The following is an 18681-nucleotide window of genomic DNA, read 5'->3' as shown; positions in this document are numbered from 1 at the left end:
GGAGCCAACTGTCTAAAATCGCCACACACAATTAACTGTACACCTCCAAATGCATTTGGATTGCTTTCATTAATGTGTTGAGTAGGTCAAATGTAAGCACTGAAACCAATGAAATGTTATCTATGACGAAGGTGTAAATATTTCTCCTCACTAATGGCAAGTTGTCGCTGTGACTTACTCTGGCTATGACTTCTTCATTCGAAAATCTTCTATTCATTAATCCAGCAAATTTGTGAATAGTTATAGCTTTAAATTGTGAGCTGACTTGCAGCCATGCCTGTGCTAGCTGTAACGTGAACTCTTTTGGTCTTCCTTCAAGTTCATGATTAGTTCAATCAGAGTTTTAGTCTTGCCAGTTCCAGCTTGTCCCGTTAATAAACAACTGTGCCCATGTATAGCTATGTCTAAACTGAACTGTTGTAGTTTATCCATTGTTATTTTTGACATTGTGATTGGCACTCGAAGCTCTACACCACAACACTGATGAAAAATTATTTTGAGGCACCCGGTACCTCTTCTCGGTACATTTGCTGTTAAATATTTCCAGTTACCGACTTGTTTTTTTCATTCGTACCAAAATGATATATCAATGACAGCTGCTTTGCAGTTATTCTTCCACTCAAGCGCCTTACTTTCAGTTTAAAAATCGGCGTTGTCGGTTGCTCGTCTAACGGACATCTTGAAGAAAGCATGCTCGATATTACGCAAGTAAAAGCAATATAGTAGTAATATATTCTTGCTTTCACCTCAGTATTTATAGAAAGCTTTTTGAATATACTAATCCCAATAATCATCTTGCAATCATGGGCGGTCGTTTCAGCTCGTACGTTTCGGCCAAGAGTTCCGGCCAGGGCCGACGTTTCGGCCTGTTGCTCTCTTCTATAAAATAAACGAACTCCAGTACTGTGCGAGTATGTGAAATTAGCGTTACAAGTAATGTTGCCGAAATGAGTGAAGTCATACAGAAATATCTCCAAATCTCATCGAGCAAACAGAGGTGGTAACATATAGAAAAGCAACGTTTTACCACTTTTATTCTTAATATACTTGATGGACATAAGAGAACACAATAACGTTCTTTAATAAGTTTGTTCACAGAAGTTAATGAGCTGACTAAGGTAAATGTTGTTGGCAAAGATAATGACGTGAATACATTAGGAGTTCGTGTTTTGATACAATGTATGGCGGTAATTGCGCTGTCGTGTCAACTCGGCGGAAAGTGATGGGATCCAAATATCGAATGCATAGCAAGTTCCACAGCTCGTTCAAAGTCAATGATAACCACCGATGGGTCACAGCCATATTCCTCTAATACTCGAAACACTGCATCATAACTGCTCTGTTTTTCGTTGGAAGAAAATATATACCAATGGGAGAAACACATTAGAGACTCTTCCCTGAATTACATACAGTTGCATAAATATTCTTTGCGACATGGCAAAATTGCCGTCCATACGCCTAGTGTCTGACATTGCTAGTTTCTGAACATGTTGTTCAGTAGCAAACATGATGCGCTAATGCTCATTTTGATTATCATGTAACAGGAATCTAACTGGATTTTCACCAGACGTTATTGTCCAAGTTTTGCCAATGACTGCGGGTTCAGAGGGTAATTGAAGAAGTGAACAAAACATACTGCAGTTGTTATTTATTATTTAACCAACGATTAGCATGTAACAAATATGCTTGCCTAACAAGTAAGTTTTTATGAAACTTTGCTGTTACTGTTGGTTTTATTTTCTGCTTAAACCAAAAAAACCACAATCATGGATGTTCTCATTAATTAAATATACATATATAGTTTTATTGCAACAATAACAGTTTTGTTTACGATATCGTTGAAGGCCAATTGTCTATATTTGGTCGTAATCTTGTCTCTCGGGATCATAACAATTTCCTCTTGTGGGCAACATGTAACTGTACAAAACTTGTACGAAAACTTTTCAACACTGGGATTGTCATTGCCACCTGTACGCCCGCGATGCTTGCTGAAATATTCTTCCAGTGGGTCTTGACTGAACTTTTCACCCCATGGTTTTGAAGCAGTAGTTTTGAAACTTCACAAAATGACTTGACTATGAAAAAAAGAGATACAGATATAACACCTACCACTAAGGCTCTTGAAATGTAGAAAATAATAAACTTGGCAGCTCAGAAAACATTATTGCATTTGGAAATGCCCATTCTATCACAGCAAATCAGGTTATTTTATTTGTACTTTTCACACTAATGTAAAAAAAAATATTACCAGTTATGCGCAGTCCTTCGGTCATTGAGGGAGAGATTTGGGATTGCCAGGCTCCGACGCTCACATTCTGCCAAAAAAACAAGAAAATCGCTTTCAAACCGCTGAAAATTAAACAGAAAATTAAATATTTTAAAACAATTTTTTACTCGGGTTACTCAATTTGTGATTATAATTCACAGAACAACAGAATGTTTTGTTTTTTTAAATTTACTATGCACAATTGTCTACTCATTTTTGTGTTTTTCTGCATGTCACGAAGAGAACCAACCCGAATACCGACCTGCCATATATAAAGTTTGAAAGTTTTGTTATATAAATCACTAAAAACACAATATTGAAGATAAAACCACAACTTGAAAAATAACATTTCTGCCAACAAATTCAACAGAATAGCATCTAAAAAAAATCGCTAAAAATACTTAATGAAAGATAACTCCACTATATGACAAAATCACAGAGAGTTACTACAAATAATATGGTTGAAATGAAAGCAGTCTGTGAAGGTTGTAGAGAAACTACTAAAAATGCTTACACTTAGGCCTACGCATTCTGGAAGTCCCATGTATTTATCAGGGGGGAATCTTCTTCTCCTCTGGTTTCTCCACACGTGTCAAGGGGGAATCACGTCTCTCTATCGCGTCCCCTTGAGGTGCTGGATCGGGAACGGCACTTAAACTTTTAAATTCAAATAGACGTACGAAACAAAATACGTTTCAACTCTCGTCTTTAGTCAGTCAGTCGAGTACTCTATAAGACACAGCGCCCTGGGGAAAAGTCCCCAAAACTATCGGGAGGCTGGCCCAAGACTCTGTTCCTAGACTGCCATTAGACGCTCCAAAACTGCGTCTCTTCTGGTGTACTCGCCAAGACCAACTAAAACTCATTCATTTTCAAAACCTTAACCAATTACAAAGCAGTTAAAATACTCTAAGGCGTGGCCTTCACACATTCAACTAATCACACTAAGTACTGGACACGTCATATGTTTTGATTAATCGTTCACTACATTAGTAACTGCGAATGCCAACTGTTAGAAATAGTAGTCCGAATAGCGACGGTTATATCGTAATTAGTTCCAAATCACTGAACCAAGTCCCGTCCAGAACCTCACATGAGCCCAAACGATGACAGGCATAACAGCCATTCAATAGTAATCAGCTAAATAAGTTGATCAACAGATACGCAAAACAATTTCATCACATATTACCTATGGAGAAACATCTCAGTAATATAAATAATTATCAAGTACATAACGTAATATAACAAACATGAAACCACACTGGTATTGCCAAACAACTGGAGACGCAAATACCAAATGTGAGTTTTCTCTAGGTTGTAGGTTCATTTTTTTCTAGTTGTGGGTTGAATAATGATTGTTATATCCAAAGTTGACAAATTCCTGGTCTTCCACATCTAATAATTGTTTTTCAGTTTTGTAAATTGTGTTCTTGGAATAAAGATGCGGTTGGTTTTTACAACCATCCTGAATTTGCCTTTGTGATCTGTGCTTTCATGTTGGGTACTAGAATTGATACTTTTATTCTGTGTTTGCAGTTTGGGCATTTTAAAGTGGACAATTCTTCAACGAAATTTTCCAGAGGTTTTCGACGGAAACTTAGTATTTCAAAGTACAATCAGCGATGACAATTGATCCAGAAATAACTTTCCACAGCTGTTGTGTCAGGTGTAGTTGTAAGATGTATCGCTCCAAGATAGCTTCTTACTCTCACAGCAGTGAAATTACAAGATGCACCAATTTTCACATTATGGATATCTTGACCCACACAGCCATGATGACAAGCAGTAGTATCTGCACTAACAAATTCCTGTTTTCGTAGCATCATATAGCAGATGATGTTCTGGTCAATCCAATATTACCATTACTGACTAGTTTTGCAGTCATTCAGCTGCAATGATACAACAATTATCAACTATGATAGATTCACAATCAGGTCTTGTACCACTAATTTAAACTCCATAGACAACAATGTTAGTGTTTGGGTGAATTTCTCAAAAAAAAGGGTTACTTTTTTAAAACCACATCTATGTAAATATAATTCTGGCAAGTAAACCACATGTTGGCTAGCTCAAACTCACACAAAATGGATGTAGACAAAACACGCCCTGTTTGGAAGTGTCCAATCAAGAATTGCCCAGATCAACAGGTCACCGGTACTTGTCAATAAACGAGCTACACAATAGCTGCCGTAAATGACGTATGCTCTTTTACATCGCGTAAACAAGCCATTGGCTAACAACAAACGCAAGATTGTAAGGCTACGAACAATGATAGGCTTATTAGTGACACAAGACCTACAATCATCTCCAATTGAGTTGGTAGTTTTTACCAAAAATGCCTAACCATAATATATGATGTTTAACATTGGATTTACTTTGTACATGTACACAGAAAAGCAAACTTGGAAATTAGTAAACAAGTAATATATACATACTTTCTGAGAAGGTGCAATGCTATCAATAATCTGTTTCAGGAAAGTAATAGTTGTAGTGTTGTCAAGTTGCTGTTTCGAAAATGCAATGTCCAGTTTTTTTAAACCTCACAACCATGAGTTGAATTTAAGGTCATTTTTGGTTGCATCTCGTGATGTTGATGTCTGTAGCCCGTCTAACTTCAGTTGTCTTCTGAAAGTTAATAATAATATACATCAGCTGGTATAAAAAGTACATTCTGCTATACTCGTCACGAACAGATTGTTCACAAAATATTGTACACCTCGAATATGAAAGCAATAGGGTTGGCAGTGTTAAAGAATTATTCTAAAATATAATCAAGGTACATGCATACTAAGTATCAAAGCAAATGAGGTGGTTGTTTTGATTAGGTCGAAAATAGTGTTCTTTCCCAGAAAATTACCAAAATAGAGAATTGAAGATATCATCACGAAATTAACAAATCTGACAGAGATCCCACTCAAGGTACCCACGGGCATTTTTAGAACAAATATTAAATGGAATAGTTAAGGGTGAATACGAGTTTTCCTCAATGCACGAGTATTTCGCCCACAAAGAATTCAAAGTTACTTACTTCTGTTTCTCAGCATTTGTGAAACTGGTGTGTGATTGAGGTGAAACAATTACTATGTACTTGAAACCATCTTCATCTTGCAACACAGCGGTAAAATGTCTTGTATATCTTGTAGTGGCTAGTTTCACCTTGATGATGCAATGGATATAGCCTTTCACATTAAACAACTCTTTACTTGCTATATTTGATAAATATAATAGTCAGTATTTATTTATTTATTTATTGCTTCCCTTTTGTAACAGGGGCTCACTATGTAAACTAGGAGCTGCACCAAATAAAAAATACATTTCACTGAAAGACTAATGAAAAAAAAAACTTTTGATAGACAAAAAGAAATTAAGTTACATGAACTAAGATAACAAAATATAACAACAACAAAAAACATCTAAAAGTAGCCAAAAAAAAAATATATGTACAACTTCACAGACAGTCAGACACACGATCCTGGCAATCTGATGAATGGTAGACACTGATGTTTTCAGATCGAGGTTTGAGAATATCGCTGTTCTTGACCAATAGTATATACACATTTTGTTAAACAAAATAGTTGTAATAAACATTGTAGTTGGTGAAAATGAAATAAAATGGGTGTTGAATTGTTTGATAGGATTGTTGATATGCTTTTGATAGTTTGTATTTAAAACAGGTTTTAAAGAATTGTGCTCATTTGCACAATCACAATCATCAGACTAGTTGTTTTTAAGACATTAATATTTTAATTAAAGACAAAAATATTCACTGGAAATAGTGAATTTCTGAACAAAGATAAACTAACATATCTAATAGACGTCACATAATCAAAACAAAATCAAAGCCTCCAGGCTAGTAGCTTATAAGAAATCATAAATATTTTAATCCTTTCGCCATCACTTCCATCTTCCATCATCATTCATTAAACAGTCCAGTTTGTAGCCTACCTTTTCCTTCCAGAGATTGGTATTGAAATTACATATTTCAAGTGGAAACTGAAATAGACTTTAATTTTGTCTGTTGGCTCCGAAATTCGGGTTCATTAACAGAAGTATTGAAAAATATGTTTAAAAAAATTTGGCAGGAAACTCTGGCGTTTAAAATGTTAATTACAAACAAAAAATATGTATTAGTAAATTAGTGAATTACTTCTATGAAAAATCATACTCTACTTTTTCTTTGAGTGCTTTTTTGTGGAGGCGCTCTTGTTTATGTTTGGCTGCTTGTGCAAATCTGTATTCGGTTATGAAAAGAAAAAAAAAATATTAAACATTTTGCATTTTCTAAATGCTTATTTTAAAATTTGTAAATACTGGTCCATTATAATTAAAGTTGAAATATGGAAATTATCTACATTGACAGATTATCTACATTGTCCATGTGCTTTCCATCTGGTTTGAAAATGAGTGTCTTTTAATGTAAAGTGAAGGCAGAGTCTTACCTTTCTTTAGCTTTCTTTCAGTGAGTATATACACACGTCAAGTGATTATCTGAGTGAATCTAACGAAGACACGGTAGCCAAGGCATACGCTCGTTCTTCAGGTTCAGATCAGACGATGTTGGAGAGTGGGAACTTCGGTAACTGTCGTGATCCTTCGACGATTTGTCAATCACATCGGCCATTTATACTACAAATGTTTTAGTTGCAATTTTTACAAACTATAAGTCAATAGTTTATTCAAATAGTTCTGTATCTGAAGTTTCTTTGGTGACAGGATTCAAGCTGCACGCTCCTTTATTTCTGTGAACAAAATGATAAAAATAAATTGCTATTATGAAGCTTGTGGAGGCTAATGCAATTATGTTGAATGCCATGCGATTCAGTGTTGAAGTTCATATTAACAAGAATGAAGGTTTGATTGCACATATTTGGTTTGTAGTGTGTTTTATCAAACAACAGAAGTATCAGAAACATGTCTAATTTATGCAATGAAGGTAATTAACATGTAAACAAAAGTTTTTCCAAGATATCAATGTTAGATACAAAACTGGGTGTAAATTTCATTTTGTGTCTGGCTATTCACTGAACATTGCTGTGTGGTATTCATTTTCAACTTAAATCTTTCATTTTCAGCCAATTTCATGCTGTGTGTTTTGGTTGTGCCAGCAATCACATGGACTCGCATTCTGTTCATGTTAATGTTCATTCTCTTTAATCAAAATGTTAGGTTAAAACGAAAACAGGGCTGTTCTTTCTCTTTTTTTATGTCGAAATGTCAAATTAAGAACTTGATGGGATACATATCTGTTAAAAGTGCTACAAGGTGCTGTGCTGTGCTGTGTTGTGTGGTTCCGGTCCCCCTTGGCAAGAATGTTGACATAATTTTTTATAATACAATGAATTGTTATAAAACCTTATTGCACACAGTTTGCATTTAACAAAATTAAGAGTTGATGAATAATACTTAGGTTTCAGTACAAGCTATAATTGTTATTGTCATTTTTCTCAACAATTCTGATTTGGGCGTGCATTTCCCAGCGTCTTCAATCTATTATTTACAATAATAATAAACTTAAAATGATGTTTTAGAGAAACATGAACATTTGATTTGGTTTGGGTTGTCTTTTTTATATTTGATAGTTATAGTACATCTGCTAAAATGTGGCCAGGCAGTTAGTTTGTTGAAGCCATCTGACCAAAAGCAATGTGTTACAGCAATTCTGAGAATTTTTGGGACACTAACTTTGTGAAATGCTTTAGTTTGCCAAGACTTGACAGCGACATGCGACAGATATGGGTGTAACTATTTCCATTTTCTTGTGTATATATATTGTATTGTAAGGTATGAAACACATTTTAAAGCGCATTAAAATAACATACAATCATGACAATTGTGACACAATGACTAACTTCAAGTGGTTTTGCAGTTATTACATCATTTGTCTTTATAGTGCAATTTTGTGCATGTGTCCCCCATAGCTCCATGTCTACCTGCCTATTGTATTCATCGGTGAGCAATACCACCCACTTTTTATAGTGTGGTCTTTCGATCAGGTCTTCTACCTACATAAAAATCAAAATTGTAGAAACAAAAAATTCACAGATTCTTTTAATTGAGAATATTGCAATTATATGCACACCTGTTGTTCAATAAAATCGTTTGAAATCAAATTTCAATAAATAGCATAAAGGGCACTGTTCTGAATACTAAATTACAGGGCGATGGACGTCACGCCACGTGTGCGCGAAAATATGTCTCATATCAACTTGATATGACTGTTTATTTTATCCTTTTACACCACCTCCAAAATAAAAGTACCGTTCTAATCTCGACAATTTTTTTTTTCGTTCTTGCCTGTAATATTAGGTTTTTGAAGGTGACTAAATAAACCAAAAAACGTGCGTTTAAAGTTTGTTTGTCAGCCGGAAATACGCCCCTTGAAATACTTCGAGCGTTGGTATTCAGTGGGGGAAAAACTAAGTACATTTGTAGAGGTTGAGCCCATAAAAAGTACAATAAAACGTACCAACCTGTTGGCACCAGGTGAGGAGTTACAAACAATGCATTTCGCTGTCAGAATGCTTGGTGCAATCAGTTTACTCCATTATACAATACATCCATGGCTTGATGAAAAAAGGAGGGTGAGACACAGACACATCTCTGGTAATCACGTGGTCGTGCTAACGACTGCAGCGATTGGCTGATCATATGTCGCCAATGCCTTTTGACTCGTTTGTAACCTTGTGTAGTAGGGGTAGGACGGTGCAGCTAGGGATTACCTCGGTTGACTGCTTGTGTGAATAAAGTGACACGGGCCCGGTAGTGGCATTCATGCGGTATATGGGTACCCATGCTTGTTTCCCATTTTCAAAAAATGCCCCTTTTCTCTGATAATTTCTCATAAAACACCCTCTATTTATACTAAATCGATGAGAAATTTCAGGTAAAAAAGACATTTTTTCCCAAAATCTGGGAGCTTGTATTTGTACACATTTAATAAATAAAGAATAACTTTTCTTATCCTTCTGGACCGTGCTGTGGATGTTGCTCTACTGACAGAATATAGCGACCATCCAATGTCTGATTGTGATACTACGTAAATGACTGGGTGAAAGAATCATGCCGACCAGTGTTATTCGAGCGCCGGTTACGTATGCATTCTGGCATTGCGTTGCCGGGATCGTTGAACGCCACATTTCGACCCCTTTTTTACGATTTCACGGACCATGGTATTCAACAAAAATAACCCCCTTTCTCCGAGAATATAGGAACGCAGATGCGTACAAGTTTTTGTTTCTGGAAGTGCCTCCACCGGCGACATGGGAAGGATCTGAGAAGTATGCACCACGTCCTGACTGAAGTGAGATGAAAATTAATGATGGTATGGAAAAACAATAAACACACCGTAACAGTACGTTTCAAACTATTTAATTTTCAAAACTATATAACAAAAAAAACCCCACAAACATTGTTGTTGTTGTATCAAGAAATCCCGCTGATCGCATGTAGTGCATCTAGTCTCTTCTGAATCATCCTCTATCAGCGGCTTCAGTTCAATGTGTAGTTTTAGAGTTTTTTTCGGAAAGTTCAATCTCCACAGAACATCTGCCAATGTAGGATTTAGTCTCATATATGGCGGCAATTGCTGTATTAGCGGGTTTTCGTACACTATCCAGATGAATAATGACGTCGCCGCCTCGCATAAGATTCTGCTCATTGTTCCATCGTTTAAATTCTATTGATAAATAAAAAGAAATAATAATGACGATGACGCGTATCGAAATAATCGATTCAATAAATATACTACTACGTACCGTAAGGGAATGTTTCAAACCCTCTTTGCACAATACATCAAATTTCAGGCAGTATTCAGTATCGCAGCATTGACAATACATAAGTGTTAGCTTCTCTCTCTTGTGACATTCTTTTTTTTTAGATGTTTGTTGTGCAAGGTGACAGTTCCGAACATTGAATGTCACTGTAGTCTCTCCTGACTTTTTTTTGTATGTGCAAATTGCAAGTGTGGCACACTCACCTAGGGTGGGGGTCGACCCTTTTGATGTTAAAGTGAGGGCAGAGTCTTGCTTTTGTTGTGGCTTTCTCTAGGTGGGTATTTAAACACACACATGTTTGCAATCTGAGGTGAATCTTAGAAATGGTAGCAATAGCATACACACAGTCCCTCGGGACTGTGGCATACACTATATTCTTTAGGTTCAGATCAGACTGCCAAAGTTCCCGGATGTTCGAAAGTGGGAACTTCGGTAACTGCTAGGAGCCTCCGGCGATACGTCATATCACATCGGCCATTTATTCTACACTCTTCTCCGTTGATGGTTGCACTCTTCTGTAGTTCTCCTTTCCAGTAACAGGCCATGTGATCTAGGCTGGTATCGCCTAGGTGTCAAATCAAATGCATTGTTACATGATATGGAATAACTAACAGAACGAAAATTAACATCCATCATTTTCCAATGCATCTGATCAGTTGGTCCATCAGTCTATTTAACCTATACAAATGGGGGATGCGTAGTGCCGATCAGTCAGTGGCTCCCAAATAAATGAACAGCCTATACACAAACATTCCACTCATGATAATGGGTTTCACTGTGGCATTATTCCATTCAGTTGGTAGCTGTTCTTCCGGAAACAAGTTTTTAAATTGTTCCCTCTGCAAGTTGCAAAGTTGATTCATTTTTTGCACATATGTGGGAGTAATGTACCAATTCTCACCAAATTCTCTAGAGATAAAATAGGTCAGCCAGATGTATATTTTCTCCCACCTTGCTTCCCTTCCCAATGTAGTTATGGCGAAGGTGAAATTTTCTTTCTGGGCATTCGGATTTCTCCCAAAGTACAACAGGGATATGATCTTTCAAGCAGTGCACCTTGACGGAACGCGTCCATACACCACATCCAGGAAGCGGCTGGCTGTGACGGTGCAGGAAACTTTACCACACACTTTGGAGCCGACTTCACCCCTCCGGAATGTTCTACTTTCGCAGCCTAGTCACAGATTTTTAGAAGAAAAAAAAAAGAATTAGTAGAAATGTTTCTGTTTTGGACGGATTATTGATATAAAATAATGTCTTTATTACAAAAATGCTGAAAAACCGTGATTTTTTGCCTTAGTTATTTTTTTACTGGCGAAAAGCTGCGAAATCGGTAAATGTGGTTGCACAACTTCCCTCTATCATATACACCCAGCGACACTGATGCCAGCTGACTGTGCCACGTCTTGCCTTCTGCTATGAGCATTCCGTGAAGGAAAACATTTTGTGACTGACTGACAGTTTTAGATTCCAAGTGTGAGAGCTGAGGCTCGCATGTATGAATGAATTTTCTTGGATATTCTAATTTATAATTTTTCAAGTCGGCTAGAATTCTCTAAAAGCAGCACTTTCAGTCAAAATTTTGCATTAATGGTAGATGACAAGGGTCAAACAAAAAATATTACGTAATAATAAAACCCGAGTTCCATTAGGCATTCAAAGTAGACGAATCTCATTGCCCAATCTGTAATTATTACAACAACGTAATTGTGGGGAAATCGGCAAAAATATAGTTCCTCCAATGAGTTTTGCAGATAACCGACCAAAGCGTGTACACTGCATTTGTGAAGATCAATGCAAACGAGTACGTTCTTTTTGCCAATTAAATGTGATACGTAGAATTTGTTCAGTTCGCTGTAACAGATAGTCTCCGGTTTCCAGAATAATCAACTTTGAATGAATTCTCAAGCATACTTCGGCTACCAAATTAGCTATTTATAACCAACGGTATGTATTGAAAAGTCATATATCATCTGAAATTCTATCAAAATCAGACGTCACATGGTATATAGGCATTTCATTGGATAGGCTATTTCTCTGTGACTTGTGATACTATATCAGAGCAATATATATTATAATTGTATTCGAGGTTGGCACACAAAGAAATAAGTTCTTCCAGTACAATTCGCAGTATCTTTGTGCAGGTTTTGTAGTATGCAGATCAAATGTGTGAGAAAATCTTGAATGTTCTGTTCACAGTAACGCAAAACATTGGATGGACTAGTTAATCTATGGCAGCCATGATCTTTAGAAAGTATGTGCGAAACTAGTATTACATAGATAACCTTCATTGAAACATATTGTCAATTTTTATGCATTTCATTCCTGCTTGGACTCTTGACAAATCGGAATAATCAAACTCACGAAATCAGTTCGTTTGGCTTAGTAGAACAACTACACAAATCATTCAAAAATATTAAAAATAACACGCACAAACCCTTGTAGAACTGCCACCTGCAGCAAACCTTTCTGATCAGATCCAGATTTTTTATTACATGGGGAGAAATATAAAACTGTGTTTTCTGTATGAAAAATATGAGTAAATATGAGGAAAATAAAAGTGCAAAAACTACATAGTACATTCTCTGTTGGTAAAACGATATCAAAAATAGCATGAATATGGCGAAGCACAAAATGTATACATACATATTTATATTAAAACACAAACTGGGTGTACAGAGTTATGTGAGCTTCTCCCCCATTTCTTCCAGCTACAGTAAATGACCAGTCTCCAAGTTACAAAAAGCAGCGGATAGTCTACGTGTTGTTGTAGTTTAACATAAAACACAAGAGTAATTGTGTTACGTCTTGTAGATTACACCCTGACAATTCAATATATTATACACTATGTCAACGTTTAAACTACGATATTCCAAATTGGTACTTTATAAATATGTGGATTTTCCACTATTTATCATGGAAGGTGAAGGTCGTGAATGTCAAACGTATGCCATGATGGCATTGTTGGAGATAAATGAACTACCTGAATTCCATTACTTGGTTATATTTAACTGAAGACAACTGTACCTTTTTTTTATACTGATACTGTCTAACTGTGATGAGTGGGTCCCTCTTATAATAGATAAATGCCCTTGCACTGACACTTGGATTTTCAGTATAAAACAGGTTTGTCACGTTTCGTTTCCCATCTCTCAGCGATTTCTATAAACATAAACAGACAAGCTAGGAAAGTGTGTAAGTGTACTAAATATTTCGTCATAAATTTGTGTATTTGTACTCGCATATATCAAGTGAAGCATTTCCTTCAGTGTTTCGAGATAATTGTTCGATACTGGCGGTGTTGGTTCACCCAGTTCCTTATTGTTTACTAAGTGCAATGTATTTCGAAAGAATCATGTTCAAGTCTGTCATCTTCCTGGCATTTGTATTTCGGCTAAGCCTTTTCATGCCGACAGGCCAACGCACACATCGACATCGCAATATTTGTAAGCTTCATTCCTAGTTTTTTATAGAGCTGCCCGAATACCTATATTCGATGATTGCCATCTATACAGTATATTTTATACTTTTCTACATTTTTCCGAAAAACTATCCCGAATCTATAACTCCAAGGGAAATATTTATTGAAGCAATATTCTTACCCTGCCTGTCTTCAGTTTGGATACATGGTGGTATGGTATTGTGACGTTAAATGCGGGGGGCCTTTATGGGGCTACACCGTATTCAGGATCGGGGAGCTTGTTTTTAATACCGGTCTAATAGTCTTTGTCTTTGGTAGCGTGCTTATCTAATAACTTTCCTCCCTCTCAGCTCGTCCGCTGTCACGGGGTGGGGATCGTTTGGTGAATGTATATCACCACAACTGAGACTGTGCAGAGAAAGAAATATACCAGTAACGATTATAACAAATTAACGCAACACAATATATACGGTTTCCTGTACTTTAATGAACAAATAACAGTAGGGGGTGGGGGTATACAGTACATAAATATAATTAAAAAGACTTGATCGAGGCTGCAAGGAACACTCCACTCTCCGGTTAACAGCAATGTACCTGGTTGCGTTCCTTCGTATCTGGCACACTGTCTCAGCAGCTGCACTACAATTTAAACTCGTGCTCTGTGTCCAGGGAGTATCGGCAACTTCACTGCTATCTGCTGCTACTGGTAGCACCGGTACAACGGGAGTAGTTCAGGCAGTGAGCTTCAGTGGTTCCTGTTGATCAGCAGGGGTTACTGCACAGCACGTCTGCATGTGTACCACAGTATAGGGTACAGCTCACTGGAGTCAGGAATCAGCGTCTCAGGATGTTATAGGACCAAGTCAGGTTACCTTCCTGACTAGAGATTTTCCCTTATGTCTCAACTTAAATACCCTAGTTAATTTATGGCCATGCAAATAATAAAATGTATATAACGAAATGATTGGTTATCTCGAAATGGTCGACAAATCAGTGTACAGAGGATGCCAATTTTGGTAGTGGAATAAACCACTTTTAATCCAAGCTCTACCAATTTAAAGTAGGAGACTCGGGTCAATGATGTCATATCTATTTTCATTGCCAACAACACTGGGCTCAGCACATTCCAAAGTATTTCACAATCACCACACCACTATCTGGGACATACCATTATCCCAAAGGGGAAACAGGACGTATGTATATCAAATTTTGCTGACACCCCAATCCAGCTACTGTATCAGCAGTCTAAAAATAAACATGTGCAATGAGTTGTGGCAAAGTATCCAAACATGTGTGCTTTCCACACACACATCCAGGGCTCTGTTCCCTTTTCCAAGTACTTCCCAGTTACAATGTACGTCACATTATCCCCCCCTGAGTTCAACACACCGGGGTTGATTTCATAGCATTTTAAACAGACGTAAACTGTTGTGGGAAATTCAAAGGGGTTATACATTGGTGTGGCATTGAAGTAGTACATAAAATCAAGGACAAAAAGTCACAGTCCAGTTAACTTCGGCTTCCACTTTATTGATAAATTTGTCCACTCTCCCCAAACTCCCAATGCTGGTCTGCAGCCCAGCAGTACGAGTTCGGTTTGAGATCTCTTTGGTTTCTGGTTACAAAACAAACTAAAGACTGTACTTCATGGGTATAACAAAAGAATAAAATAAACAAATATCGAATAACAACAAGTATAGAACAATAAATAATAACTTTGTTTTCTACTCACGCACAAGTGCGATTTATCTACTTGTAAATTTTTAGTCATATCAAAATAGAAATATATATGTCATATAAATATAGTTAAAATAGATTGTTAATATAGTTAAAAACAGATTATAAATATAGATAAAAATACTTTTACACTACAGGGCAGTGCACTTCACAGTTTATCACAGTTCAGTTTGAGTCCGTGCTTTCTTCCAAATCAACAAAAACGCACTCGGACCGGTTTCTAATCTTTACTCTCAATTTTCCACCCCCACAACCTCCAGCACAGCATCTCTGTAATTCCGGGGTCTGTGTGCTCACGTCTCGATATTTAACTCCCGCTGCATACTCCTCACCCTGCGTCGCCTCTGGGTTCGACTCCGAGTCCGACGATACCAACACCCCGTCAGATTCCTGTTCCACCTCCCCTCGCTCACAGGCATTCACGTACGCTTGTTTCATTGCCTCTATATCTTTTCCCCCTGATCTGACTGTCGGACGTCTTTCTGGCGGCGTCCTTCCAGACTTTCCTTTCCCTTCTTCTCTCCTTACCCTCCGACATTGGGGCCCACCCTGCATCCATTCCTGAGACTTTCGGATTCGGGGTATAGTATAACTGTGCAGCTTTCCCACACCAACAACTGCTACCCCGAGTGACAATGTAGACGGCTTTTCTGCATCTCTTTCACCATCTGTCTTCTCTTTCCTAGTTTTACGGCTCGCCTCCCTGCCGGTTGCATTCCCATGATGCCGCTCCATGTGGTCTCTCATTCGCCTCCTAGACTTAAAAACTGCATCACATCTCTCACAGGTTACGGTGTCCGGATCAGGCTGTTGACTGTCCCACCTCCTCAAGTTCATTTCTTTCTCCCAACGCTTCCTTTCGCCATCCCAATCTCTTTTCCTGCCGCCGGACATTCTTTCTTTCTTTTGTTCTTTCCTTTCACGTCTTTCTCCACGTTAGCAATGCAAGCGGGTCTCCAATTTTCAGCAGTGGTCACCAGGATGTATCAAGCGTGCAACTTTGAAAGTTAAAAACTTTTTCCTCTGTCAGCGGATTCTATAAATTAAGTATGCATGAATGACGTAGCAATTGGGCTATTTTTAACTCACCTCCGAGGGCGCCCTCGATGTGCTACGTCATCGGGTGCCATCTTGGTTTTCCTATTTACTAATACAGAAACCGACTAGGTATTTTTCTCGTTCTGGGGGGATTCCTTCGCGTCTCTGCTTCTCCTGGCTGCTTTGAACTACCTGCATCTTTCGTCGTGTCTTTTGGGGTGAGTTTTTCTTCATCTTTTATCATGTCATTTTTCCCGTTACCACCTCCCTGGGCCTCGCGTCGTATTTCCGGTTCAGCATTTAACTGAGTTATATTTAGGCCTGCCTTGCTCGAGTCAGTAAATACCGCTTCCGGTGTCACCAATTCAGGGTACTCGGATAAATTAATTTCAGCTTCTGCCACCTTCCCGGGTTCACTGTCCGTCAGCCAGCTTGCTATTTCCTCCCCCTTATATGGTTTCATATGATCGAAATGCACTATCTTCGTTTTACCACCTTTTCCTTTCTGTATTTTATAAACAACATCTGACAGTTTTTCCACTATTATGAAGGGCCCTTGCCATCTCTGCTGTAACTTTGGGGAGCGCCCTTTTCTTTTCGTGGCGTCAAATAACCACACAAAATCGCCTCTTTGCAACTGCTTCCCAGCAAGTCTTTGGTCATACTGTCGTTTCTGGCGTTTTGCACTACCTTGCAACCTAACTCTAGCTTTCTCATGTATCCACTGCAAATTATTCCTCAGCTTTTCCACATAATCTGTTATTGTCTCTTCTCCCTCAGGTACATCCGTTTCCATCGTCAAGTCGATAGGGAGTGTAATCTCTCTTCCCAGCATCAGCAAATTTGGTGTAAATGAGGTAGATTCCTGTATCGCATTCCTATAGGACATTGTTGCCATGGGAATATACAAATCCCAATCGGACTGATCCACCTTAATATACTTGGCAATTATATCTATCAATGTCTTATTATACCGCTCAATATAACCATCAGATTTCGGATTCCTGGCTGTTGTGCGTGTCTTTTTCATACCCAATAGTTGACACATTTCTGCAAATAACCTGGATTCAAAGTTCCGCCCTTGGTCAGAGTGTATTTCTCTAGGAACACCAAACCGTGAAATAAACTGTGTTACCAATGTATGCGCCACTGTCTCTGCTTCTTGATTTGGGAGCCCATATGCCTCTATCCATTTAGTAAAATAATCACCAACCACCAGGATAACTTTATTCCCCCTGGGGGTCTCTGGCAATGGTCCCATTATGTCTAGGGCAATTCTTTCCATTGGGGCTCCTACCCCATACTGCTGCAGTGGTGCCCTATGCCTTCGGGGTAAAACACTACGTTTTGCACAAACGGTGCACTGTTGACACCATAACTGCACATCAGTCCCCAAATCATACCAATAATATCTCTGCTTTATTCTCTCCGCAGTCTTTGTAATACCCAGGTGTCCTGCTGTCACATCATTATGTAAAGCCTGCAGAACCATTTTCCTGTATTTTTTCGGTAGGACTAATCGGTAACAACCCGATTTCCCATCTTCTGATTCTCTATACTTATATAAAATGCCCTCTTTTATTCTCAATTGCTTCCAGCTTCCCCAGTATGCCTTCACGGCGGGCGCCAACCGTGAAATCTCTTCCCAACCTGGTCTGACTCCGCCCTTTTTCGCCCTTTTTACTGGCCCTATATCCGCATCAGCCTCCTGGGCTTCCCTTATCTGATCACCGCTCACCTCTGGTTGAATTCTGACAGACCGTATCTGGGTCCCCTTTTCTGTGTCCACCATCCTGGTGTCCACTATTCCTTTTTCCTTTACTCCTGTTCCCATATTCACCTTTTCTGTGTCCCTCATGCAAGTGGGAGTATCCTGCAATTCATTGCTATACTCTCCGGCCCTGGAAATCACACCGCTATGTTTCCCCTGCCAACCACATTGCCCGCATGGTCTCCTTGATAACCCGTCAGCATTCCCGTGGATTTTCCCTGGCCTGTGTACTACCTTATACTCATATTCCCCAAGGACTTCGATCCACCTGGCGAGTTGCCCTTCTGGACACTTAAAATTCAACAACCACCTTAGAGCTGCATGATCAGTCCTTATGATGAACTTCCTGCCATACAAGTACTGCCTGTAGTATCTCATGAAATTCACCAATGCCAGCAATTCTTTCCTTGTGACGCAATAATTCCTTTCCGCTTTACTAAGCGACCTGCTGCCATACGCTATCACCCTTTCCTTTTCATCCTGGACCTGTGATAAGACAGCACCAATACCTGTTTCACTTGCGTCTGTATCCAGCACATATTCTCCTGTTTCCTGTGGATACGCTAGTACTGGGGCAGACATCAGACACTCCTTTAACACCTGGAAAGCAATCTCACATTCGGTATCCCAGTTAAACACTCTATCCTTCTCCGTTAATCTATGCAAAGGTACTGCT

At 38.5% G+C, this 18681-nt stretch overlaps 1 long non-coding RNA gene across 1 annotated transcript; it reads left to right on the top strand.

The window, feature by feature from the left end:
• Positions 1-16362: 16362 nt before the first annotated feature.
• On the top strand, positions 16363-17376 carry LOC146748633 (uncharacterized). Its single transcript, XR_014931404.1, has 2 exons — positions 16363-16452; positions 17015-17376. It is a non-coding gene; the product is annotated as an uncharacterized LOC146748633 (long non-coding RNA).
• The last annotated feature ends 1305 nt before the right edge of the window (positions 17377-18681 follow it).

This window comes from Saccoglossus kowalevskii, chromosome 2, assembly GCF_978046115.1.
Source record: "Saccoglossus kowalevskii chromosome 2, keSacKowa6.1, whole genome shotgun sequence".
Classification (NCBI taxonomy): Eukaryota; Metazoa; Hemichordata; class Enteropneusta; family Harrimaniidae; genus Saccoglossus; species Saccoglossus kowalevskii.
The sequence above is the reverse complement of the archived record's forward strand: the minus strand, read 5'-3'. Positions and strand labels throughout refer to the sequence as shown.